Source organism: Pimephales promelas, chromosome 9 (assembly GCF_988280905.1).
Source record: "Pimephales promelas chromosome 9, fPimPro1.hap1.1, whole genome shotgun sequence".
Taxonomy (NCBI): Eukaryota; Metazoa; Chordata; class Actinopteri; order Cypriniformes; family Leuciscidae; genus Pimephales; species Pimephales promelas.
In genome coordinates, this window is record NC_142777.1 from 11,886,663 (window position 1) to 11,914,223 (window position 27,561).

The window sequence follows — 27,561 nt, forward strand, 5'->3', positions numbered from 1 at the left end:
CCAATAGTGAGCCTACAAGTGACGTAGCTCTACGCTATCACACTACGTTAACTGACTACAGGCCCATAGAGAAGGAAGTGAATATTTGAAATAAAGTCGTTATTTTTGTTTGTTTTGGCGTACAAAAAGTATTCTCGTCTTTTGATAAACTTAAGATTGAGCCACTGTAGTCACTTGGACTATTTTAACGATGTCTTTAATGACTTTTAGATGCCAGCAAGTGTCATTCCCTCAAGAAGCCTATGGACTAGTATGCAGGAGCGATCTTAATATCTTAAATATCTTAATTTGTGTTCCGAAGATGAACGAAGGTCTTACGGGGTTGGAACAACATGAGGGTGAGTAAATACTGACAGAATTTTCATTTTTGGGTTTGTAGACAACCTAGACTGCCATGCCACGTGCATGCTCAGAAGAGGGAGTGAGAGAAAGGGTGAAGCTCGTCTGCTCATACTCCAAATCCTCGAACTCTACATCCGAATCCCAGGTCGCGGATCTCGAAAGGCCTCTGCGGTCTCGGGAGCACGACAGTGGGTAACGAATGACTCCTGAATAACCGCAAGCCTAGAGTTGAGGGTTTTGAGAAGCAGATTGTCACAAAATTTACATTTAGACGATCCTAAAACAATCTACGCGCATGCGAAAAACACAAACACTTAGCGCACTTACTGTGAAGGTCGTCACTCGCAATGAAGTGAGAGCATGGCGGAGAGCAACGACGAAATTCCATTGCACTACACTGTGAGGAGAACAAAGTTCCACTTATTCCCGTAGCTGAAATTCAGACCCAGAGGGCATTCCCACTGATTCTCAACGCTACGCAGCTTTGAGTAAACCTATGAAAGAGATTTTCCGCATGAAATTTGTGTAGTGTTTTGAAAAAAAAAACTGAGTTTTAGAACTGCAATTTGAGTGTAAAGCAGGAATTGTGCTTGTAGTTTAACAGAATTTGTTCAGGAGCTTGGTACATGAGTTACATGTTGTGGTCATTGTGTTTCAAGTACCAAAATTTGTGTGTAAACTATTGAGAAAAACTGTAACGGGACAGTTATTGTGAGGGTTTATTGATGAAAATTGTATCGCAATATGTTTACTCCTTAACTCATGGTAAAAATGGAATGCTATGGCAAAAACTTTCTTACCTTTTTCTTACCTGAAGTTTTCCAACCTGTTTGGCAAAAGGGAAGACAGCAGCCTTTATTTCTCTGTTTTCTCTAGTCAGGTAGCATCGATTTCAAATGTGTTTGTTTAGCAGTGAAGTAAACCTTTCAGGTATTGTTTCGGTTCCAGAACTCTTGAAATAAAATGAGAAAATCATATTTTCTCTGTTTTCGTGTGTGTGTGTGTGTGTGTGTGGGTGTGTAACTTGACAGCTTCTGAAACTGTTTTGTTTAGTATATGTTTGTTAAATGAAAATGATGTATTAAATATAAAATGTCACTTGAAGCTTAAAGGTGCTGTAACTTTTTTCACTCTACTAAAGGATATAAATACCATAATATATTTGCATATATTGAGTAAACATGCCAAGTCCACATACTCGTTTCTCTGAAAAACACTTCTACAGCCAGTTATTTTACTTTGAAATGTGTGTTTCCAGGCTGGAATGTTTATTGTTTTGGTCTGTGATACTGCACGTTGCCAATTTGCCAATTTTCATTGCCCATTGTGCTTGTTCATGTTGCGTGTGATCAAACGGGCAACCCGTGTGATCGCTGTCCAGTCTGTCGGGAGAAACCATGATATTTTGAATGGGCTCTATGCACGGCGGTATTTCCGGTGAAGGATTAAGGATGTTCGATAACTTCCGCCGATCGTAGAGTCCAATGCAATACCGAGAATTTATATTGAATTTCATACTCCATGGTTATACTAAAGAAACGTTAGTCACAAAAACAGATAAAACAGACACCCCTCGTTGTGTTTATGCTTCATTTTAAAATTATATTAAATAAACATAACTATATATAAAATTACATCTAAACGTATGTACGTTTCGTTTCAAAGATGGGAGGACAGTAAATTTGGAAGACTTTGCCATAATCCCGTTTTCCTCGGTTTTCCTCCGCTTTAATCTCCACAACCAGAAATGGACGAGCATCCTTGCGTCAAATGCGGAACTTATGCGTGCATATAGCCCATTGGACTGCAGTACCTATTTCGACCACTATACCACATCATTCTTATATATTGCACCTTCACATAAGCAAAATTAAATATAATTTCAGAAATATTATATATTACCACTTTTTTTGCATTATAGAACAGGAAAAGTACCTAAATTGGAAGTACAGAGAAAAAAAAAGTCATTGACACTGAAAATTATTTCTGAATGGACATCTGAAATACATTTACACAGAGCTGAGTCAGCATATAGAGGCAGTGAGATAACAGTTCGCTACAAGAGTGATCACTGGCCATGGAATTTCACCCGACTTGACTCTTCTGAAAGGAATTCTTGAAGTCAGTAACACTGCATGAAAAGTGGGATTTTCGTCAGTAAGCGGCACTGTAGATTGTCGTGGAAGTTCAGGTTTACGACTGCACACGGCAATTTACAGGTAACACTCAAAACTGCTGTGAATTGCCGGAAATTGACGTGGGCCTTGCTTGGCAGTTGTCCCCCCATTGTCCCCCCTTCTCCTAAATCTAGAGGAGGCTTTGACATGTAAATGAAAATGCTGTGAGCTATACACATGCAAATAAGGGTAGGGGAGTTTCACCCCAGGTAACATTTTTCTGAAAGGTATAACTTCATTCTAAGACAAGATCAGGCTCAGTATAACCTAATTGCTGTGTTTTTTTTGTTTTTTGTTTTTTTAACATTGCACATAATGCACAACAATTACAACAATAACATGACATCCAAAAAGATAACAATCAACAAATAATAATTTCACAATAAATAAGAAACAAATAAAAATAGGACAGAATTGAACAAATGAAATAAAAACAGGAAAGGGACTATCTCTATTGTGTATAATATTATGATTTAAGAGAAAGTTAGAAACCAGTAATTTGTACTATTTAAAGAAAGAAAATTAGCTTCAATTAGCTTCAATATTCTTTAGCAAATACAATTGTATCACTACATTTTTATCGATACATTTGAGAGACAGAATATACTGAAAACTAAAAATTAGACCAAAAAAAAAAAAACTTCAAACAAGGTTTAGAATCATTTTACTCTTATGAATATGAAATTTTCCTAATAAAATTATAAGATTCATCATAACATTTAAGGAAGAGGTTTTCAAAATATATGATAACATCTTTGATGTTAATTCACAGTTATAAACAGATGTTTTTTGTTTTTGTTTTTTACAATTTTTTTACTGGTTTATTTATTTTAAGTAACCTAATAAAGTTATTTATTTATGCATATATGTATTTTTACATTTCATGGTAGCCTATTTAGGTATATCCACCTTATTCCTAATTTAAAATGAACTAACAGCAGCAGAAAAGTCAAGGACAGCCGGCGACAGCCTTTCAACCTGAGTCAAAAACCAGTGAACGTAACTCTGATTGGCTGAGGCAGCATATCGTCATAATCCAACCTGTAACGTCAGCCACTCTGATTGGCTGAGGCAACGTGCCAGGCATGTGGCGTGTTTTTTAAGCAGAAAGTAACTACACAGATATTCAGCCTGCTTCGCCGTCATGATCGCTGGGGAACCCATCTTTTCCTCTAAATTGAAGGTAAGTTCGTCCAGCTTAGTGAATTCTATGTCCATGTCTACTTATAGTTTTTGGTAGTTTAGCGTTTTTGTCTTAAACTTCACAAATCGGCTGTGATTACTGCCGCGAATGTCCAAGGGTGTTAACCTAACGGAACAGTTTTTTGTTTTGCGTTAGCTTGCTGCTCTTAATTCTTTTTTTGTTTCATTTCAATTTGAACAAATTTGGGACACTAAACTGTACGTTGGGGTGCACGTTGTTATCTGGCTGCAAGTTAGCTACCATTCTTTGATAGTAATCAAACTAACTCATTTACTCTGAATATCGTCAGAAATTATGAAAAAATAATAAGTGCCAGGGTCCTAAAACAAAGCGCGTAATGTGCTTGTATGCTCTAGTGTAGGCTATCCTTGTTTGTAAAATTGCATCACTTTGTGTGATGAGTGAAATCTTCAGATGTTTGTGATTTGTTTTGTCTCTCAGGGGCTGTTAGGAGTGAGGTGTCCTTCGCTGATGGGAGAAAAAACACCTAAACAAGGTAACGTTACGTGTTGTGATCTCATCCTCTTTTCTTTTGAACAGGCCCCAGTCAAATAAAAAGTAAAACTAAACTAATTTGGATTAACGTCTGTGTTTATAGATGACTTTGAGCGTGAGACAGTGGTGAAAACGCCAAAGAGAACTGGAACATGGCATGTTATATTCAGTTATAAATGTTTGACCAAGTTTTTAAATATCTTATAAATCTGTTCAGTTTCATCATTTGATAATAACTTTTAAAACACATTTTTTTGTGGTATAGATGCAGTGACTGAGACTGGGAGATGCAGTGACTGAAACCTGGTGGTAAGTGTTGATCTATTGGCAGTGGAGAAGACACTTTTAATAGACACCTTCTCTCTTGTGAGCTAGCAAACTTTGTTATTCTAATTAGAGCATTGTAAACATCACCAAATGTGTTCGTTTATTTCAGTGTTCCAGAAAAAGGTCCTGAAACTACTGGTCGACATCCGCCATCGCCTGAAGGAAACCAGGTAGTGGATGTGGAAGAAACATATTTTTGCTTACAAATGTGGGGACTTGGGGCAGATTGCCTTTGCATACATCTAAATCATTTGTCTTTTTCAACTTTGCAGAAGGGGTCATGAAATTCGTTTCCACAGCCACTGAGGTGTATGTACATCAAGGTGAACCTCAAGCACGCGTCGCAAAGACTTAAATTCACTTCGCCCTGATGAGCCAAGCCTACAGGACTTGAATTAAGAGTTTTAAAGGGATAGTTCACTTTGAAATTATTTTTTGAAATGTTTTGGCTTACGTCAAGGGCATCAGTCAGTCATATAATGGAAGTCTATGGGGATCTCTTAAAAGAGCATGCACAGAGAAGTACAAATTAAACATGATTTAATGAATCATAACTGTAAGTACACGTTGATGGCTTAAGATACGAGACGAGCGGTTTGTGTGAGAAAATGAACAGTCTGTGTGTGTGTGTGTGTGTATATATATATATGATCTGCGCATGCGGTGGAAACCGCCAGAAGCGATCTTGCACTGGTACGTCACTCATTGTTTACACAGATTTCGGAAGTTTTACTGTGAAGATCTAAACATATTAAGATGTATTGCATTTTGTGTATATCTAAATATATATATATATATATATATATATATATATACACACACACACACACACACACACACACATTTATACAATATAAATACTGTTTGTTTTCTTTCCCAAAACGCTCATTTCGTGTCTTAGTCAATCATTGTGTACTTAATTTATGAGTCATTAAATCATGTTTAATTTGGTCTTCTTTGTGCATGCTCTTTGAGGTGGTGACCATAGACCTGCATTATATGACTGACAGACAACAACAGTTTGACCTAAAAATATCAAAATTGAAAATACTGTGGAAACAAAACCACCTGCATCTTGGATGCCCTTGAGATAAGATAAAACATATCAAAAATTTATTTCAAAGTGAACCATACCTTTAAATTACATCCTTATTATTCGTTCATAATTCTGGCTCCACTGTACATTGTGTTTGATATATCTGGTGCCCAATTCTGATGCCATTCAGGGCAATTTATTTTTGAATAGAGATGCAATATATTATTGATTTATTTGTATAACTGTAGTGCTGTATGTATGTATGTTGTCCCATGTTTCCAGAGGGTGGAGGACATGTTTTCTGTGCTTTGAAAGATGTTCTCCTATGCTGTGTACATAGTTTTGTGTTTGTTCTAATAAAGCTATTTCTTTGAATAAACAGTATGTGGCAAATGTTCCTTTCCTCAATAAATTCATGTCCTTGATGGTAATAATAATTTAGTCCATAGGATAACAATGACATGAATAAACAACATAATAGCATATCATATGAATATATATATATATGATTATTATTATTATAATTTTATGTCGGCTGACCAATAGTAACAGATCTGCCAACCAATCACGAGTGATTTTCTTGTTTAAATGTAGTGAATTTCAACCAATACTGAGTGAGGAAATTCAAGCCATTCTCTGGCAAGGCGCGCGCAGTGCTGCTATTCATATGCTAATTAGGGCCATTCGCACCTCCGCGAGCGCTGCATGCATACGTCATGGTTCGTTTCCGTCAATATGTGGCACAGTGGAACGCGACGTTCACAGTCTGTAAATTGTCGTTAACTGCCGAAAATTAGGGAGATTCCCGGTAGTTTACGGGGACGAAAATCCCACTTTTCATGCAGTGTAACATTCTTAGCAGAGGTACATATTAATCTCTCTATTATTATTATCTCAAAAACCATGGGGATTGTGGAAAACTGCTGGTTTTACTCTATTTTGATGGTCCACTTTTAGACACTAATAACTAGAGTGCAAATACATTCTCAAGTATTAGCAAACCGTTAGGGTTATGGTTACTAACAAGTTGACATGTACTTGCAAGGTTACTTAGAACATAAAATGTCTGTTTGGGATGCTTCATAAGCCCTATTCGCACGGGATTAGTAGCCTATTACCTGGGAACCACGTGTGAATTTAAAATTACCCACCCACATCTGAATTTCATGTGGCGCATTCGCACGGGATAAGCGAAGCCTGTAATTTTACTCGAATTTACTGACTTATCTCGTGGATATGATGTCATTAGGCTATAGCTTTGAAATGTCTTGTCGTTATTATGTCTAGCTGTATATAGCCTAATAAACAGAAGAATTGTCCTTACCGTATGCTGCTAAACATGTCATTCATCTCCATCTAATGATTTTTTTTTGTTGTTGTTTTTGCTCTTCTGGTGGTTTTCAGCTTTCTCTTTCTGCAAATTGTATTTCCGGTAGTTGTACTAGCTATATGACCCCGCACCCAAAATACTATCAAAACACTCCAACTCAGCCTCTATTCTTCGCGAATGAAGGATAAAAAGGCGCAGATGAAACAAAAACCTTGAAAAAAATGATATACGATCCGGCCAAATCACAGAGATGTCGATTCACACGGGACTAATATTATCACAGGACCTCGGTGTTCGGCGAAATATAGTAGGTCATTTGAGGGGGAATTTTTACTTTACAAATTACAGACATGGGCAATTCACACGGGATTAGATCACAGACAAACTCCGCAATTATTAAATTACTACAGGTCACCAGATAATACTAATCCCGTGTGAATAGGGCTTTAGGCTATAGTGCGGAAAATATGATCCTGCACCAAAAATACTATCAAAACACTCCAACTCAGCCTCTATTCTTTGCGAAAGAAGGATAAAAAGGCGCAAATGAAACAAAAACCTTGAAAAAATGATATACGATCCGGCCAAATCACAGAGATGTCGATTCGCACGGGACTAATATTATCACAGGACCTCGGTGTTCGGCGAAATATAGTAGGTAATTTTCGGGGGAATTTTTACTTTACAAATTACAGACATGGCCGATTCGCACGGGATTAAGATCTCAGACAAACTCCGCAATTATTACAAATTACTACAGGTCACCAGATAATACTAACCCCTTGCGAATAGGGCTATAATAAAGTGATAGCCGATATTAAGCCGACAGACATAAACTAATACTCTAATGACTTGTAGTTGACATGTAGTTACAAAGTATAGTTAGAAGATTGTCTAAAATGGACTCTAGCAAAATAATATGATACCAAATACTAACAAACGCATTGATTATTGTTTGGACATCAGATGCCATTACGTAGAGATCTGCTGTTCATGTGGACGGGAAGTTGTGCTTTACTTTTGTACCACCCCTTGAACATTTTACAGCTCTGGTTTTTGTGCGTTCCTCAGATCCGATCCTGGAGGACCACTGCCTTTCAGAGTTTAGTTCAGACAGACTTGAACATGCTCTAGGCCTTCAGAGTTCAGTTGCAGGTTTGTGAGTTTGATCTTGGTTTGTGCTAAACTCTGCAGGACAGTGTCTCTTCATGGCTGTGGAACCCTGCTATTCTATTGCATATAAAGTATGATGTTTATTTATGTTCTGTGATACAAAGCTAATAGTTGAGTGACAGTTACTCATTCAATACATTTTTTTTCCCAGAAACATTATTGTTCACTATAATAATTTAAGTTTAATTGAATAAAGGGGGTCGCACACCGGACGTGCCGCGTTGCTCCAGGTGTCGCACACCGGACGCGCACTTTCTCATCAGTGTATGGCCAGCAATATTGTTATGTTTAATGACAGGAAATGAAGATAATGTCTGTTCTATGTTATGATTGTACTGTACAATTAAATACAATTGTTGCTAAGTCTGCAGTCTGAAAACTTTACCTCAGAGCATCCGTTAATTGAATGAATTGAGAATCTCACCTGAAAAATCCAATAACATCAGCAATTGTCATTCAAGCAGCTGATTTCTGTAAATGAATGCAAAACTAAATGTATATTGCAGCATAGGGCAAAGTCAGGATCCATCAGCAACGATTTGAGACAAAAATTATTTAAATTTTATATAAAACTATGTAAATGGCACACTGTGGCGCAGCCGGTGTGTGTACACTCATAGAGAATAATGTGTTTTATTTTTTAAAGACGTGACGCTTCTCGTCCGGTGTGCAACCCCCTTAAGTCTAACATAACCTGGCTGCATGTCTCATTTAACTCATTTGACAGCTTTGCATGCTAAATTATTTTAAACTTTGGTGACAGAGAACAAGAGGGAGTTACAGTGAGCCCGGAGCCGGGTAAATACTGGGTAATATTCTTTCAGTAGATTCATGAAAATGAGGTTGGCATCCTCACGGCGCAGTCGGAGTGGAGCTGTTGGAACTGGGCACTTGGCACGGAAGCGCAGGCTGAGGATCCAATTTAGTTCAGTCCTCATCCTCCGTGACTAAGGAGAGCTTTTCCACAACTCATATTTCAATCTTGCCATTTTATTTTTCATTGTTGCACAAAAGGAAACATTTTGAAAAATATCTGTGCATCTGTTTTCCATACAACAACTCATAGTCTGAAAAGCTGTAAAAGGACACAAAACACTAGCCTGGCTAATGCCAGACCACGCATCATTGAGAATGCCACATGTTCATTTTCTCGTATTTCAGGCATGATTTACGAATGCCCAGAGCCATCCCAGACAGCAAACTGACGTTGAATCGACGTGGAAACGACGTCTCTCATGACATCGAAACAATGTTGATCTGGCATAGGTTTTGCTCATCGAATTAACGTTGAACCAACGTCAGACTTCAGACGTTGTGTTAAACGTAGATTCTTCAAAGCTAAATGAAAATCGACGCAATTGGTTTGCTTTCCTAACGTTGAAACAGCGTTGATTTCAAGTTGATTTTCCGTTAGTTTTGAAGAATAACGCGCCTGACGTTGGTTCAACGTTAATTCGATGAGCAAAACAATGCCAGATCAACGTTGTTTAAATTTCATATTTCCACGTTGATTCAATGTCAGTTTGCTATCTGGGATATTATTGGGTGCTACGAATGTCTGTAATGCACCTGTATGTAGCTCATAGCCAATCGGTTCAATGATACCAGATCAGAAAATTAGACAAAGACGACGATTGGTCAGAGATTTAGGAGATTTATGTATACACAAAACATGTTTCTCAATGTCAAGGATACCTCCTTGGCAGGACGGGTCCTTCCAAGTCATTTCCTTCAGAGGCTAGACAAAGCTCCTCTTTAGCATTTGGAGAACAGCAAGTGCACAGAAAGGCTAGCCGGTCCACGTCATTGCGTCATTACATCAGTGAATGTGCTAGTGGTTTGGTTGCTATACCGCACTGTTTAAACACTCTTGACAGTCCTTATTTTGTCTTGTCAGCCCTCATGGAAATAAATATATAAATAAATGTAAGGGAGAATGTATAGTGAGACGGTTGTTGTAGCGAATACAACCCCGCGAACTCTAACGTGAAGCGGAGGGGTCTTGATTCAGCCTGATGGGGTTGTGTCCGCTGTAACAAACGCCTCACTATAGACCCCTTTTGCGCCGACGTCACAGTTACGTCACGGCGCTAGCTGGAGGCAAAACAAAGTGTAAACTGGAGGCGGTCAATGCAAAACAGCACAGATTCGGCTACATAATAAGGAGCTTAAATAATTGTTACTATTATTAAATGTCATCTTGTTGTGTTGTTTGGTGCAAGAATTGATGAAAAATGAATATGCTGTGTCTGGAACTTTTTTTTCTAGAAAATATTCACATCATTAAAATCGCACTGTAATGTCACTCTTTACATTGTCGTGGTCTCGGCGCTGGCTCGGCAGAACTGCGGATCATACACACAAGTCTTGTACAGGACCATATAGGCATCTAAAGATTTATATGCCTCAGTTTCTCTTTCAGTTAGGTTTCTCTATAAGGTAGGTGTAGAAGTCAGGCCACTCAACCGAGGTAACGTACGTTAATCCTGTCAGATCATCCATGCATTGAGTGAGCGTGTAGGCGGCTACAGGTCGGCCAATCTAGTTCTGTCCGTTAAAAATAACTTTTGGAAATAACAATCGCGGTCCTGGACACTGAATGACCTTACACATTAAGATAATATCGGATTTTCTCCAGTCATTGTTAAAAAACAAGCTAACAATCCTTGCTAACTCGCGTTAGTGAAGCGGCCAGATGGATCTTTCTGCCTCCACCTAAGCTCCGCCCACAAAAAAAACGTCACCATGTTTACCAACTGTAAAAGGGTCTATACATGTTCCCACTTATAACATGCTACCTCCAAATAAATCAATAATTTGACAAAAAAAAAATTATTTAAAAAGGTGTATATTGATTTAAAAACAATTATATTACCTGAGTGAACAACTGTGTTCATAGCAACACGATCTAGCTGTTAAAACACATGGAATGATAAAACATGTGATCAACAAAAAGGCTAACATTATATGAAGTAAAAATTTAAAAAAGTGAATCACCAGTAAAAGGGAACAGTTTAAATGGCCCCTCTGCAAATCAATTGAGCCGAAATGTTTAATGTAAAACATTAGGCTGTATCAAAAGGTAACTTCGCATCTGCTGCCATGGTCCATAGATAAACAAACTGCTTCGGTGTGTCGCATATACTGTACGTCGTCATTGTCTTGATGCTCCCTCCCCGTTCTGTGATTGGTTCCCTATCTCAGGGGAAAATTTGGTTCATGGTATCCAGGCTGCCTAGCAGCGTGAATAAAATTGCGGGGAAACCGGGGAATTCATGGGCTAATAAAACACACATGGTCCTTCAAAAATTATTGTAATATGCTGATTTTATGCTCAACAAACATTTCTTATTATTATCAAAGTTGAAAACAGTTGTGTTGCTGCTTTTTTTTTTTTTGGAAACCATGATATTTCCTTGATGAATAAAAAAGTTCAAAAGAACAGCATTTATTTAAAAATGGAAATCATTTGTAATGGTCACCATTTTGAGTGCCCCTGAGAGCCGCCAGAGGTCACTCCACATCAGACTATTGTCAATCCCTCACAAACTACATTTCCCATAACTCACTGCCCAAACTCATCCCTGATTGCATCCACCTGTGTCTCATTACCTTGTTTAGCTAACAGCCAGGTTTTCACAATCATTCCCTGCAAAGTCTTGTACGTGTAACACGCCATTTCTTAGCGTTTGTTTCCTGTCTCTCCTCGTATCTTGATTCTCTGGATTCTCTGCCTTTTCCCATAGATTTCTATCTTTGCCTCAGCCCTGATCTCTTATTGTTTGTGTATGACCTACGCTATCTCACGACCAATTCGTACAAATTTGTACGAGTGATTCAAAAGTGGCTAATTCGGACTAATTTATACGACCTCACTCGTACGAATTTGTACGATTTGTCTAAACCCACGTCACGGTTATGTTTAGGGGCGGGTTCAGGGTTCGGTCATTCGTACGAATTCATACGAATTGGCTAATTCGTAAAATATGTACGATTTAGCAAAATCGTACTAATTCGTACGAGTGAGGTCGTACGAATGGTTACGAATTAAAATTCGTACGAATTCCTGTGAGATCGGGTTGGTATGACCCTTGTCTGTTTTCTGGATTATGTATTTGGATTTGGATATGTTCCTTCAAAAAATGCTGGGTTGTTTGAGCCCAATTTGGGGTAAAATATGGACAAACCCAGCCATTGGGTTACGTTTTTAAATTACATTTTTAACCCAATGGCTGGGTTTGTCCATATTTTAACCAAAATTGCCTTAAACGACCCAGCATTTTTTAGAGTGTGCATTTGGATCCTCAACCTTTGTGTCTCAGAGCAGTTTGTCACTTTTGACCAAATGAATGTGTCCTTACTAAATAAAAGTGAAAAAATTCTTTAAAATAAATCTTAGTGACCCCAAACCTACTTTCAAAGTATACTTTCTCATCATGTTTTACATTCTTCAAATTGTTTTGCAATCTAACTCATTGCCTTGCTATAGCACCATGTCCTACTTTTTTGAAGGACAGGAATTATGCCTGTTAAGATGAATCAGCATTGAGTTGGTTCAGCTCCAGTCAGTCATTTGGCTTTGTTTGTCCCTTTCAGTGGTACTGAATTCTGCACAGTTTGAGGGCATTAGCACAAACCGGTTTATGAATCGAAACTTAAGAGCACTTGCTCACAGCCTCTGTCAAATTGTTCCTATTGCTGATGGTTTTTCACTAGACATTGCAAATAACACCACTTTATCGCAAATATCAAGAAACAATATCTTTAAGCACAATAAAGTGGTAACACGGTCTGACAGGTTTATCATAGGAAAGGTAAGCAAATAATAAACGTGGTCAATAAAAGCTGATGTTTACTCACAAAGTTGTCCGAATCCATTTAATCCCCCCAAAAAGTCTAAGTAAAAATGATGTCAATGCATCAAACTGACACAGTTGCATGCTGGGTGGTGATAAAATCAAATAGATTCAGTTAAGTCCTCATGTTTTGTGGAAGAATTGGATATCCGTGTTCTTTTTAATTGCCTGGTATTTATTATCAACGCAATTGAGTGTCTTATACTGTTTGACATGCAGCAGCATTCTGCTTTAGGGGATGTGCTGTCATAAAACATGTGAGGCAAATTACTTTAGCAGAAAAGCGTTCCGGTGCACTTCAAACTGGGTATATCCTAGCTCCACACAACAGCGAAGCACAAGACAAACCGCCAGACTTGATTTATGACACGTCAGATACATGGGTGTAGCGTAAGCATATGGTTCCATCAGCAGGCCCGTCGAGCGTAAGACACAAGTGGATATCGGGATGGTGACTTCAGTGCCATGCGGATGGTTTTTTTTTTGGCAGAGTTGTGGGAGTGCGTCCCTCAATGACACTGGCAGAAGTCCACCGCGCTTCAATAATTCACATCGCACTCCAGACATGCTATTTCATTTCGGAAGATGAAATTAATTGCGTTCAAAAGCAGGAGGGGCTTGGAGTAGTCAAGAAGAGCTAAAATGATCCCTGAAATGAATGAGGGAAACTTAGAGAAGTGTCAAAGCTCTGGATGTGATGAGAAGGTATAGATGTGATGCACTTGGAGGAGCTAGATCTGGATCACCTTACAGTCAATGACATGCATTGTTTGAATGTCATGAAAAGGTTAGGAATGATTACTTAGTGGCTTCTCTGGTGCACTTTGATCCATCTTAAATCTGGTCTTTTCAAGCCCTGATACTCAATTCAAATGAGATAATTTCATATTTTCTAAGCCAGCAAAGGGATCGTAATCATTATTGCAAATCAGATCAGGCTTTACTTGGTATTTCCATGTAATTAATTATATTACTCATTAAAACACTTGCATTATTGCTACCTAAAAAAAGATTAAGCTAAACTATGTAAAATATAATATATGCTGCATTACAAGTAGTGGGATTTTGATTAATCTCAATGACATGATTCATTCAAATTTGTTCTTTGGATCTTTCTGCAGGTTACATATTCACACCAGTAGGGGACAATAAGATAGACTTACGGTGATATTATATCGAGTCGTATAATCGCTCACTTTGCAAAAACCATGGAGTCATTCACAACCAAAACTAATCTCAATCTCTTTAAATGAACGTGTATGTACAAAAAAGATATTAAAGTCCCCGTGAACCGGAAGTTGCAAACGACTTTTCTCCAGTGTTGTGACGAGAAACGGAATACTAAATGAGGCAAAATAGTGGGCGTGGCTTTTTTTCCCAACTAGCACCTGATTGGATCTAGAAAAATGGGTGTTTCATTCTGAAATGGAGGATGACGCAAGTTTACACACACTGTCAATCAATGCTCGCTCGGCGCTCACAAACACACAGCAGCTGTCAGTTGGAGGGGTGTGGTTATGGATGTTAAGGAGACACCCAAACCGTAAAGCCTACGTCATCGGGCAAGGTCCTCCAATGCAGAGGGGAGGGGCATTTTCAAAATTTGATTAAAGATTACGAAGCCAATTTTTTTTTTTTTTTTTTTGTGGATTGACTTGCATGTATGAATTGTTCACCACAAAACGATCAATTTAGACAAACAAAGTAAGTGTGGTCAATTTTGATTTCATGGGGACTTTAAAAATATGTATGGTATAGTATCTCTGATTGGTCAATAGCAGTGTTTTATTCATGATAAAACACGGCTATGACCACTTCACCCTTCGGTTCTACAGTATGTCTCACTACACAACACCCCTAGTAACTCTTGGCAACTTGCAACTTGGCAAACACATGTTTGATCTCATGGATATTGTTCATTGTATAGTAGAGTATTGTGAGGGATTGAGTAAGCGAGTGTACGCATTAACAGTATAGAATTTTCCTTCAGGTCAGTCCTATACTCGTTATGAAAAAAAAATCTATTTGAATGTTCACTGCGATATCTTGTCCTTTTAACAGTTAAGGGTCTTTTAGTGATTTTACCTCTTTAAAGTTGCGTAGATACACATTTTTCAGCATTAATGTTTGTATTGTGTGGTAACCATTTTATAAAAGCAATAAGGTACTTGAGACTTGTGCTGTTTCGTGAATAAGTCACGGCTGAAGGGCGTTGTAAGGCACGACGCGAAGCTTAACAACGCCCTCAGCCGTGACTTATTTACGATACAACACAGCCACTCGTACCTTATTACTTACGTGTTAATAAAAAAAAATTGCATGAAACCCTAAGTGCATGCTATATGTCATATTGTGGACAATAGGGGTTATGTGCAAACTTAATTTCTCTATTCTGTAAAACAGATCACATCGCTTCCGGTTCAGGTCTTAAAGGGCACCTATTATGGAAAATTCACTTTTACGTGGTGTTTGAACATAAATGTGTGTTGGCAGTGTGTGAGCAAAACCACCCTACAATGATAAAAATCCACCCGGTGTTTTTTTTTTTTACAATCTCAATAAATCACATGCACTGTCTCAGAATGAGCTGTTCTAAGATTCAGCGCTTTGTGACGTAGAATTGAGCAAGGGGTTTGATTGACAGTGTGGTTGTGGCCTAGACCCCGCCCTCGGTGATCTGTACACATCATCCTCCATTGTTTTAACGACAGCCGGTAATGTCTCTTGGAAACGTAAACATTCTGTCGTGGGTTAATCCTGTTGTGGTTTAAAAGTTAATCCTCAACTGTGGATCGTCATCTACTGTTTGCGATCCACCGTCACATCCAGTAACAGTGTATTTTATGATTTTTGAGCAAATAGTCTTTTCAGTCAATGTCAGCCAATTCAACAACAAATGCGTCTAAAGTTGTTGTCGTCGTAGGATGTCTGTGTATATAATTTAAAGCTTGTTTGTATAGTGTGTAACCACACGTTTATAAATACATATATTTTTAAAGATATTGTATTAAAAACTGCATATACTGTATGTTCTTGTTCTGTAAGTTAGCCATCTTCTCACATTTGCCACAGAAGCACCTGTATGACAAGTAAACATGACGCCACAGGTCCCTCGCATAAATGTAATTTCGCTTGTACATAGCAAACTTTATCACAGAATGTGTATGTAGTTTCAAAATATTGCGCCAGCTTCAGTGTTTGTGTGTGTCTGTGTGTGTGTTGCACATCCGGACGCGATTACAACTCTATAAGTACATAAATGTATCAAATAACCATACCGAGACGTACTGGTCCATTCTCATTTGTGTTTTTTCTGCCGGAGTCTGTTCGTACTATTTAGATATTCCGATTCAAACGAACGCTGAATGACATTCAAAACAGTGGTTTCTCTCACTCTCTCAGTACCGACTGCCATAGGTATCAAGTTACGCCCTCATCCAAAGGCAGGGCGGGGATATGCAGCTCATTTGCATTTAAGGTGGTATACCCCCGAAACAGCTCATTTTTAAGCAGGCCCCAAAATGACATTTTCAAATGGTTATAATAAATTAACTGTGGGGTATTTTGAGCTGAAACTTCACAAATACATTCTGGGGACACCCGAGACCAATATTACATCTTGTAAAAAGGGGCATAATAGGTGCCCTTTAAAAGGAGCAAGCAAAGATGAGCTTTACCAATATCCCTCGCATATACAGATTGATATCTAAAAGTTTTTTGTTGTTTTTTTCACTTTTTTGATTTTAAATAGTGTGTAATGTTGCTGTTGGTGCATGAACAGTATCTGCAAAGTTGCAGTGCTAAAAGCATATCGTCTTTTAAAAATCAGGAAGTATATAGCCTACAAAACGACTCGATTGGGACTAAAGCCGGGTTTTAGACATCACTAGCCCATACATTTACATCAACCCTCCCTCCGGAAAATGCAAAAAAGGACATGGCCATATTTCTGCGGCTCGTCAAGTGTGTGTTCACCCAGCTGTCAGGTCTTCTGTGTTCGACCTTCCCATGGATGCTTCACTTCGTCGTTTAGCTCTCTGTGCTGCGCATTTTACGGAAGACAGCTTCCAGAATCTCCACGAATTCAATGCCGGATTCGAAAAAAACTGTTACTAAAACATGAAGCAGTTCCGACTTTGAAACCAGAGGCAGCAGTTGTTGGGCCACAACCTGTAAGTAGGCTAAGACTTCATCATTTTAAATGTATTTGCATGTATAATTCCAGACGTAGCCTTGTGTTTTAGTTTTTTTTTTAAATGCCAGCGCTCATAGCCACTAGGCTACTAGTTATGTTATTTTGTGTCTATGAAAAATGCGTACAAACAAACATTAAATTTTGTATAAGTACTAATATTTTAAACGTATCTTTCATGTATATATGCTTATGACATTATTTTCGATTTGATCAAGAACATAAACTAATGCCAACACTGTTTGAGTATAACATTAGCAGCCAGTCAGTTGCTATTGTTGCCAGTCAGATGCTATTGTGTTAAACAAACATGTATAAAGTTAGAAAATGTAGCAAATTATCATTCAAAAACGTTTAGTAAGAGCCGTGTGTGGTGAGGTTCTGCTTGACTCTCTTCATCGCCGCTTTCTCTGTCTAATTCTGCCTCAAACTGATAATGCAGTATCGACACCATTATTTACATGATTGGACCGGAGCGCAGGCACTTTTTGCCCGTAAAGGTAATAGGCGTTAACCTTCTGGACAACGTGAGCGACAGTTTAGCCAATCACCACACATCGGCCCAAACTAACCAATCTGAGCCCACTGCCTGTTTCTGAGGGAGTGGTTTCATAGAATGAGGAAGTCAACCAGTCGTTCAGGGGACAGAGGAGAGCGCGGCTTACAATAAAGGTGATGCTTATAGAAAATAAGACTTTTTGAAAAAGAAAAACCACGAATACTTGTTATATTGCACCCCATAAACATAATCATGCAAAAAAAAAGCAGCAAACCCCCCCCCCCCCCCAAATGAAATAAATGCATATACCAAAGTAAACATGGTAAGTTAGTTAATTACCTTAAAAGTCCATAGATTTCGGTGTCAGTTTATTCGGCTGTTGACACTTTCTCTGACTAGTGGATGTGTAAAGACCAGTGTTCCGGTACGGTCATGCGACGTTCGACATAATCCCTGTTCATCCATGCATACTGCTTCATTTTTTACTGATTAATATAACCATGACTTGACTCAACTCAATCATTTACTTAGTGATGTAAGTAAGACTTCTACTATCATTGAGTCCACTTAAACCCCTCCCTGCAAGCATAATCATCTGCCTCCGCTTTTGAGTGTAACAGCCACATCTCAACATCAAATCAACAACCAATGCACAGAACCAAGACCAGCCTTTTTTTTTTTTTTTTTTTTTTTGATAATCTTTTACACCAAAGTCCTTTTCAAGGAAAGTCTGTTCACTCTGTTGCCATATTTGCAATGCCTCCGCGCAGATATTTTGGGCATCCAAGGCCTAGTCCTGAAATCTCCTTAAATCTCAAAAACCACTTGCCAAACTCACAATTAAATAACATATTTCATATTAGGGCATTAAAAAAGCTTATTTTCAAACAATGCACATGGTCAAACCTGAGCGCGCATCCAGCCCAATCACACCTTGCACATTGTCATTCATTTTCGTTCGCATTGATAGCCTCCAGTTTGACCTTCCCGAGGCCTCGCTCAGCCAGATCTCCTTCAATATGACCAAAATAAACAGTATAAGCAATGTTCCACCACTGACATAAATCATCCTGGGTTAAACTATTGGAGTGATTTAGTGGTCACTGTGATGATATAAGACAGCCTAGGATAGGGCCACGGGGAGCCTGGGATGCAAGAGCCGGTAAAAGTGGGTGCACATGGCTGATAGCGCTTAGCAAGGGAACACATGGTAAATGCTAAAGGCTTGGGCATCAATCATGCGCGGATTAGTTAATCAATCTTGCAGCCTCCCGTATGGGCGGAGATGTAATTCCGAAAAGAGTCCCAGCCAAGATCTGACAACACAGGATACATCTTAAGGAGAAATAGAGGAGGTTGAGGTTGTTGACGAACACCACTTGCACCAGAGAAAAAGCTCCACTTATTTTCCAACAGCACATGCCATTTGAGCATGTGCAACAGACTGGAATTTCGAACTAATGAGCAGTTCATGCAGTCGAGAAAAGTTTTCCGAGGGAAATATTATGTTGTTTTATTGTAGAGTTTCTGAATCGTGAATGTACCAGGCTGCATGACAAGGAACCCTTGGTCATCTGTTTTGAACAGACGGGACAGATATGGATTACCGGTTTGGCTATAGCACTTGGGCATGCTCGATATTTGGCAGAATTATCTTCACAGTTCTTCACACACCTTACACAGACGAATTTGAACTCAGACATGATTTATGTGGAATAATTGAGCACTGAAAACTTGATTAATGTTAACCACCACTACAAACTCAGTTGATCTGAAGTTTCCCAGCAGCAATAAAGTTGGAAAAGAAAGTTTTTCTTCAACCGAGTCCAATTTGGCTGAAAATTAGGGACGCTTAATCCGACCGAGAAGGATCCATATAATTATGTATCTAATCGCACATCTGGTGACCATACAGGTTCCTGCAAATTACTGATGAATGATCAGACAGTCTTCCCAAATGAGCCATCCATCAAAACCGACAGCTAAGATATCATCTAAATTATGAGTAGATTTGGGGTAATTACTTTGGATGGGGAACCACATGTAAAACCCATCTTGTGCTTCCGCAGCCATGGAGTTTATACAAGAACGATCATGCGGCAACTGCCAGTCCATTAACGAGTTAAAGGCCACTATTTCCGACCACTGGTTTCTAAGGCATAAACTTTATGATCGAGACCAAGTGTGGGACAGCCATGTAACGTGAGGAAATGTTACTTGCCTGATGGACTGTAGCTTTTTATAGTCTTTTCGTAGTGTGACTCACAACCAGTTAGTCACTCAGTTCTGCGTCTCATCTCAGTGCTTGCAAGGAGCGAACTGTGTACTTATCAAAACAGTAATTATAAATCTAACAGCGCTAAGTGATCATGACCTCTACTTTGGTGATCTAACATGGCTCAGCTCATGACACAAAGTAAAAAAGAGCTCTTCTAAAGAGGGTTGCATTAGTGTATTATGGGAAAAGCTCTAAAAAGAGAGATGTTGGAAGTGCAACTGAGCCCTCGGCTAACCCAGTTTGTACAGGGTTCCGGACAATAACTTTAAGGTCACTTCATGATGATGAATGGACAGTGCTTGAGTTGAATAATAAAATGGTGTGGCCCAGTCATGAGGATGTGTACTATATGTTTTGTTTTTTTTATTATCATTTTTGTTTATCTGGAGACACTTACATTGAGAGTATAAGGGATAGGTCAAGAAGGACAAACTGAACTCTAAAAGGAGAAAAATGAAAACTAACGGATGCTAATAGATCAGTGATCAGATACAACTAGCCGTAGTAAAATCAGTAACACACTTTTGTCTCATTTGTTAATAACATGAACTAACAATGGCCAATATACAGAATTTTTAAAGCATTCATTAGTCTCTGAATGCTAGTTAATAGAAATACAGTTATTTGTTTTGTTTTTTTTTGTTTTAGATCAGTGCAGCAGACAAAATGTTTCATTTTTAAAAAAAAATATTATCATTAATAATAACACTAATAGTGAAAATGGATGTGCATCCGACAAATCTCCATCAACTGCAAGATGCTATCCCATCAATATGGGCCAACATTTCTAAAGAATGCTTTCAGCACCTTATTGATTCAATGCCACGTAGAATTAAGGCAGTTCTGAAGGTGAAAGGGGGTCAAACACAGTATTAGTATGGTTTTTCCTAATAATCCTTTTGGTGAGTGTATGTACAGATATGTCTTTGTATGTACTAATATGTGATATGTATATATCACTAGAGCTATAGAGGTATATTTGAAGAGTTCAGATGCAAAAGCCTCTAAATGCCATTTGAAATTTTCTTCTTTAAAGATGATTTTTAGCAAACTTGTATATTTAAGTTCAGTAATTTCACTTAAATAACAATTAAAAGGTAATTATCATTGCCATTTAAGTGAAATCACTGAACTTAAATATACAAGCTTGATAAAAATGATCATTCTAGAAGAAAATTTATAATGGCACTTAGAGGCTTTTGCATCTGAACTCTTCATTTACATATCTAGCAAATGACTAAAAAAAAGAATTGCTTATAGTTGGATCAAGTCTTAATTTATAACTATGATTAAATAATGATTAATATTAGTAGACTTTAGAACAAATGTTTACTTTTTTACAATATACCAATATACATTATATATTTTAGTACTGTGTATGGTCACCACTTGTCCTGAAACAAAACCATGTGAGAAACTCTGATCTAGATAATAACTGCAATCATGATGTAGCAGAAACCAGTGAGCTAGAAAATAGTGTCACAAACATGACATACAAAGTGCCAATCATACTGAAGGATAGAAGTGTGAAATCAGAAAATAAAAAGACAGAGAGAACATGATATTCCCCCCCAAAAAATGAATACTTGAGGGATTATTTGGGTGTGTGTAGATGCAGAAATAGACTTTTATGACAAGAGCATTTGGGAGTTGAGCTCTGAGCTGTAGAGGAGCTATAAATAAACAGCTGAGCTGAGCAAGAGCATGCACACGTGCAGATCTAGAGCAAGGGATTCAGATTCATCACAGCAGCGATGTCTCCCACATGTCTAGTACCCACCTCAATATCTCTCTGAGTGGCAGCCTGACAGGAATGATGGAGAAAAAGAGTCTAAATAAATACCAGCACACTTATCAAAGCTTCTCAGCACCGCAAACAATCCTATCCGCTCACCTCACCGATATTTAGCAGAGAAATCCGCCGGGAGTCTCGATATGCAGACAATCATGGGTCGCTAAGTATTCTGCACCTGCGTCTGTCAGGCTTTGATATGGTGAACTCCTGCAACACGTCACTGCAGGCTGTAGAGAGCAACACAGAGCAGTCTGATTGAGGAAGTAAATGTAATTTGCCTGTATTTATGTGACTATTTTAGCTGCGTCCTTAAACCTGATACGAATTGAATTGGGCCACCCACATAATCTGCTTAATCAGATTTTGATTTTAGAATTAAATTGGCTGACAGATGGCACAGTTTTGATTTTGCTCCTAGTTTTACACTTGTGTTGTTGTTGTTTTTTATTGTGAGTGAAACTGTAACCGGCTGTTGATGCTGCTAAGCCCACTTGAGACTACTAAGAAAACAGAGTTGAATTCATGCCACTATATTGTGTGGTAGTTGCAATATTCATTGTCCACCTCTTGTAACGTTAATATTTTCTTTTTTATTTATTATTCTTATTTTTTTTTTAATTCAAGTACCTGACAAGGTGATGTTTAAAACCTGTTTTACATGATATTAAATTATGTTTAAAACCTAATGTAATTCACATTAGTCATATTACTATAAAATGTTGAAATCTTGTTGAAATTTTGTATTTATGTAGGGTGAAATGGAACAGAAATACTTGAATGGGATCATAGAGGAAATTCCCTTTTGTGAATTTGGAAACATCATACGAATTAAACGCATCAGTCTCTTGATCTAATTGCAAAAAAACAAACAAACAAACAAACAAACAAACAAACAAAAAAAACCCCATAAAAGACGTTTAATTGGGAAAACAGTAGAAACATATGAAGAGTTCAGATGCAAAGGCCTCTAAGTGCCATTTGAAATTTTCTTCTTTAATGATGATTTTTATCAAACTTGTATATTTGAGTTCAGTGATTTCACTTAAATGGCAATGATAATCGTGGTGGAGGAAGTACTGAATCTCAGTACTTAAGTAAAATTACAAATAACCAGATAAATATTTACTTTAGTAAAAGTAGAAGTAACACAATGACAAGCATACTTAAGTAAAAAGTAAATAGTACCTGATTTTAAATGTACTTTAAGTATTAAAAGTAAAAGTACTTGCATAACAATTGATTCTCTTAATGACTATTTTCTAATGATTAATAAAACATTTAATTCTTACTCATTCAACCTAATACTCCTATAATAATGTTCAATAATGATGGGGAAAAAAAAATGTTGTCACCATTTCTGAAACAAGCTTGCAATTAGGCAATATAAACCATGCTTATCCTTACTATATGTTAATAACTATGTTTGGCAGTAAACGCGATTCATTTATGGTGTAATTCTGAACCTCTTGGCTTGCCATAATCCTATATTACACACGGTGTGTTTCCTATGCACGTAAAAACAAATTTTCGCGTATAAATTGCACGATAAACACACTGCGTGCGAGACGCATTTAGTTGATGTATCTATGGCAACCAAACGTCACCGGTGAGACAAACGTGCAATCGAACGAACAGTCAGATTACGTTTTGGCAGGGGAAAAACTGATCAGAAAATGTAATGAAAATGTAACAGAAGCTGTAGAAATGTAGTGGAGTAGAAAGTATAATAATTGCTGCAAAATGTAACGAAGTAAAAGTAAAAAGTATGCACTATTTTTTCTACTTAAGTAAAGTAAAGATACGTGAAAAATGTACTTAAGTAAAGTAACAAAGTATTTGTACTTCGTTACATTCCATCACTGATGATAATTACCTATTAATTATTATTTAAGTGAAATTACTGAACTTAAATATACAAGTTTGATAAAAATCATCATTAAAGAAGAAAATTTCAAATGGCATTTAGAGGCTTTTGCATCTGAACTCTTCATATGTAACTCTGCAAAATTTACATTGTAATTGAGCCTAAAACTCAACAATTGGCCAGAAAAGTACTTAAACTTGGGTAACAGTTAAAAGAACATGGTTGAAAATGTATTCTAAATGAAGCTATATCTGGTATGGAGTCGCTAGTTGTCTCGATTCTCCCATGTTTAATGTTTCTAAGAATCTTATTTCTATATTCTGTTGTCTTGTTGTTTCTGGTTTTGATTTCATATGGTTTAGTTCCTGTTTGCAATGTCTTTCAGTTTTTTTGTTTGTTCTTTTACAAGTGTTATTGTAAATCTGTCATGTGTTTTGTTTGTGTTATTATATTCGTCTTCCTGGATTATTGAACCCTGCTTTCTTGTTTTGATCATCCTAGTTTTTGTGTTTAATAAAGACTGCTTGCATATAGATCCCCACTTTTTCTCGTCCCTGCCGTGAGAATAGTTTGGGACCAAATGATGAACTTACTTATTACTAATGTTACTTCTTGAGAACTTCAGTGTTTAGTTATTTATAAAGGGAGAAAATCATTGAACAAAAAAATGGACATGGTTGAATATTTTCTTTTTGATAATTAAAAGTAGTCATTAATTAGTTTTTAGTTATTGCTGACTATATATTATATTTAGAATGATTATCTTTATGACATTGTTCAATTTTAAACATTGAGAAGGTCAAGTTCTCTGAAAGATGAAAAGTGTTTAAAAGCTGAATAAAAAAAGTGCATTAATTAGATACAAAACTGTTATTTGAGCTGAAAATGTTTAAAGCATCTATTTAGTGGTGAGACTAATATTCTAGATGGATGAATTTGTTATTATGCATTACAGCATACTGTAATTTTAATGGATGGACTTTTAGTCTGAGTATAGTATTTTGCCCATGTCAGGTTTCTTTCAGGTATCCTTAAGCGTACAATATTGTGCAAAAGTTGGAGTGTGTTGTGTTTTCCGTCCTGACAGTATGTAAACATATATTGTGTAAATCATGGGGCTATCCTATTGAAATGTTTTTTTTTGTTGTTGTTTGTTTGTTTTTTTATGTTTATTCTGTTGCATTGTACTGTAAAAATAATTGTGATTTTAACGCTAAAAAAACTGTAAAAATGTTACAGCGCAAAACTGTTATTTGGTTAACAGAAAGTTTCCATACTATTTTCGGTAAATAACTGATAGATCTCAGTTAATGTAATTTTACTGTAAAATACCGTTAAATTTACAGTTTTTGAAATTGAAAAAGAACAACTCATTGTATAATTTACAATGAAAAAAACGTAAATTGACATTCCCATAATCCCCTGTGTGACACTTAAAATTTTATGTATTTTTATGTTTCCTCATAGTTTTCTTATTTATTTATTTATTTATTTATTTATTTCTAATTAGTTATGTACATTAGGGTACTGCGCTCGTTGTCTTTTTTCTTCCGGTCTGTATTTTCACAGTGATCTTGCCTATTTATGAATGAACGGCTCGTTTTAAAATCTTCCCGGTCTACTGACATTTCTTAAGACATCTGCTTTAAACATCACAATCCTCATGATAACTTTCATTAACTTTACATTAAGTAAATCCACTTCAAAAGCTAATTACTCCTGGACAGCATTGCCATAGACATATACAGTATAGAGCAACCACAAAAACGGAAGTTCAAAGACAATACTCTTAAGATGATGGCGTCCTCGTTTCTCTGGTGCATAAGGTCTATAAACCTCCTTCTTGTGGAAGAGCTTCTTGTGATGTGCTTTGATTGATCATGTAACTCATCTCTGCTGAGGTGAATGTTGGTTTTTAGTCTATTACAATGGTACAAAACAGATATCAATACTGCAATAGGTTGGTAAATTAACATTATATCAGATAATGAAATACGGTTTATTACTGTAAATTTTAAGTTAAGTCCCTAAATAGAGCTTAACTTGTATTGAACCGAAATATTTCTTAAGTTATACAAAGATTATTGCTCATTGTACCACTTTTTGCATCCTTATCAACATTCCTCTATAGTGTTTCACTCTCAAATGAGGGTGATTGTCTTGGCAAGCAAGATATATGGCAGTTCATCATGTGAATAATGATCCATGCTAATTTAAGCAATTACAGTGACCTTTAAGTAATGGCATATCAAACATTATAAGATGCCAATTAGTATGATGGGCAATTATTCTAAATCAAAGATGACAAGGGCTATGCAATTTTTTTTATACCTCATTTAAAATCTACATTGAAATAGTTTGTTTTATTGCTGAAACTTTCCATTATCGGGTCAGATGGTAAAATCGCATGTCTTAACTTGTCATACAATGTGATGTGATGGAATAAAATTCAGGTTTCAATAGATTTAATGAAGGTAACCCAAGAGAAAAAAAAGACCCATATTTAATGGGAAGAAAACCTCATAAATCTTCCAAAATGGCTGTTAGGAGTAATTAGTATTAATAATGTTCTGATAAGGCAGATTTGTTGAGATTTATGTCAAGTAATTGACATAAAGTGAACACTGCATTTAAACATATTTAATGTCTTGGTATTGCTGTGTATGATTCATCTTTGCACAAGGAGAACAAAATATTTTTGTGTTTTGTCCCATAAATTATTTTGGATAAAGATGTCTGCTAAATGCAATCTGCAAATGTCTTCATAATAATTTATCAAAATGCAAAACAATTACTCCTGACCTCCAAACACCTTGCTCCGTTGGCTTCCCACATCCTTTGACCACCATTTCTACATGATTTTCCAGTCTTTCATTGTTACTTTTATTTGACTAGAGCAATTTCAAGCTGGTGAAAATAGTTTAGAGCTGAGCATGATTATTAAGATGTATATTCATAGGAGTGTCCACTATTTCCTGGCTTGGCAATCTCAGTTTCCTCTAAATTTGTTTGTTTTTGAATATCCTGCCTCACTCACAAATTAATAACATTAATAAACAATTGAAAATTTTGGGTCGCAAATTTTTCATGTTGGCTTATGTGTAAAATCCATTATCCTTTCCCATTAAGGCATTTCTTCAGAGGCCAGTGAACAGATGATGATGGATGAGGAAGGTCTTCTGTGCCAGATATAAGATACTAGCTCATTCTCTACACATGTGAACTGCACAGGAAGAGAGGTCCTTCTCCCGTGCCCTCATTAGCACTGCTTATGTGAGTATTCTGCTTGTGTGGGGCAAAGGAATTTGTATTATCTTCAACATGTTTATTTATATGTAGGTTACATTATGCAGGATTTTTATGCTTAGAGCATAAACAACTTTAATATACATTTTAATAAACTGTCAGCTTTCTACACAGTGAATATGAACTGCCATTTGCGACCTGTTTTGCAACTTTTCCATAATGTGACACAGTTCAACAGTGATCTCATGAGCATCTGTGTATTTTCATATAAAGTGTGGTTCTACAACACGTACATATGCCCTTTCATATACACTGAAATGTACAGTACTGACATATTGACAGCACTAAAACTTTTTTTTTTTAGTTGGAATAACTTAAAGACACAAATGTGTACAAATTAGTATTTATGAATATTAAAAAGCGGCATTTATATATTTATTTTATTATATTCAATTGTCATATCAATGCCATTGTATTTTCAGTCGCATTTATTGCAGTTTTCTCAGTATAGTTCTATGCTGTGACTGACACAGAACCATAAAATACTCCAAAAACACAATATACATTCATTTTATTTGTGTGCTTTTTTTTTCAAATGTAAATCCATACGATTGAAAGGAACAGACTCAGATTCAAACCTTTATTCAGCAAACCTCATCTCCATTCTTAGCAGCTTTTCAGACTTTTAAAGGGATACTCCACTTTTTTTTGTAAAATGAGCCTATTTCCAAAAAAAAAAAAAAAAAA

The 27,561-nt window shown here is 36.9% G+C and overlaps 2 long non-coding RNA genes across 2 annotated transcripts in view; both read left to right on the forward strand.

The window, feature by feature from the left end:
- The window catches only part of LOC148977520 (uncharacterized), a 139,323-nt gene extending 112,504 nt beyond the window's left edge, over nucleotides 1-26,819 (forward strand). Inside the window, exon 3 of the long non-coding RNA XR_016169781.1 lies at nucleotides 26,698-26,819. This is a non-coding gene — a long non-coding RNA (uncharacterized LOC148977520). The remainder of the gene's footprint in view (nucleotides 1-26,697) is intronic.
- Nucleotides 3,385-5,962, forward strand: LOC120478550 (uncharacterized). The gene is made up of 6 exons (XR_016169648.1): nucleotides 3,385-3,702; nucleotides 4,165-4,219; nucleotides 4,322-4,373; nucleotides 4,484-4,527; nucleotides 4,655-4,715; nucleotides 4,818-5,962. It is a non-coding gene; the product is annotated as an uncharacterized LOC120478550 (long non-coding RNA).
- Nucleotides 26,820-27,561: the final 742 nt, after the last annotated feature.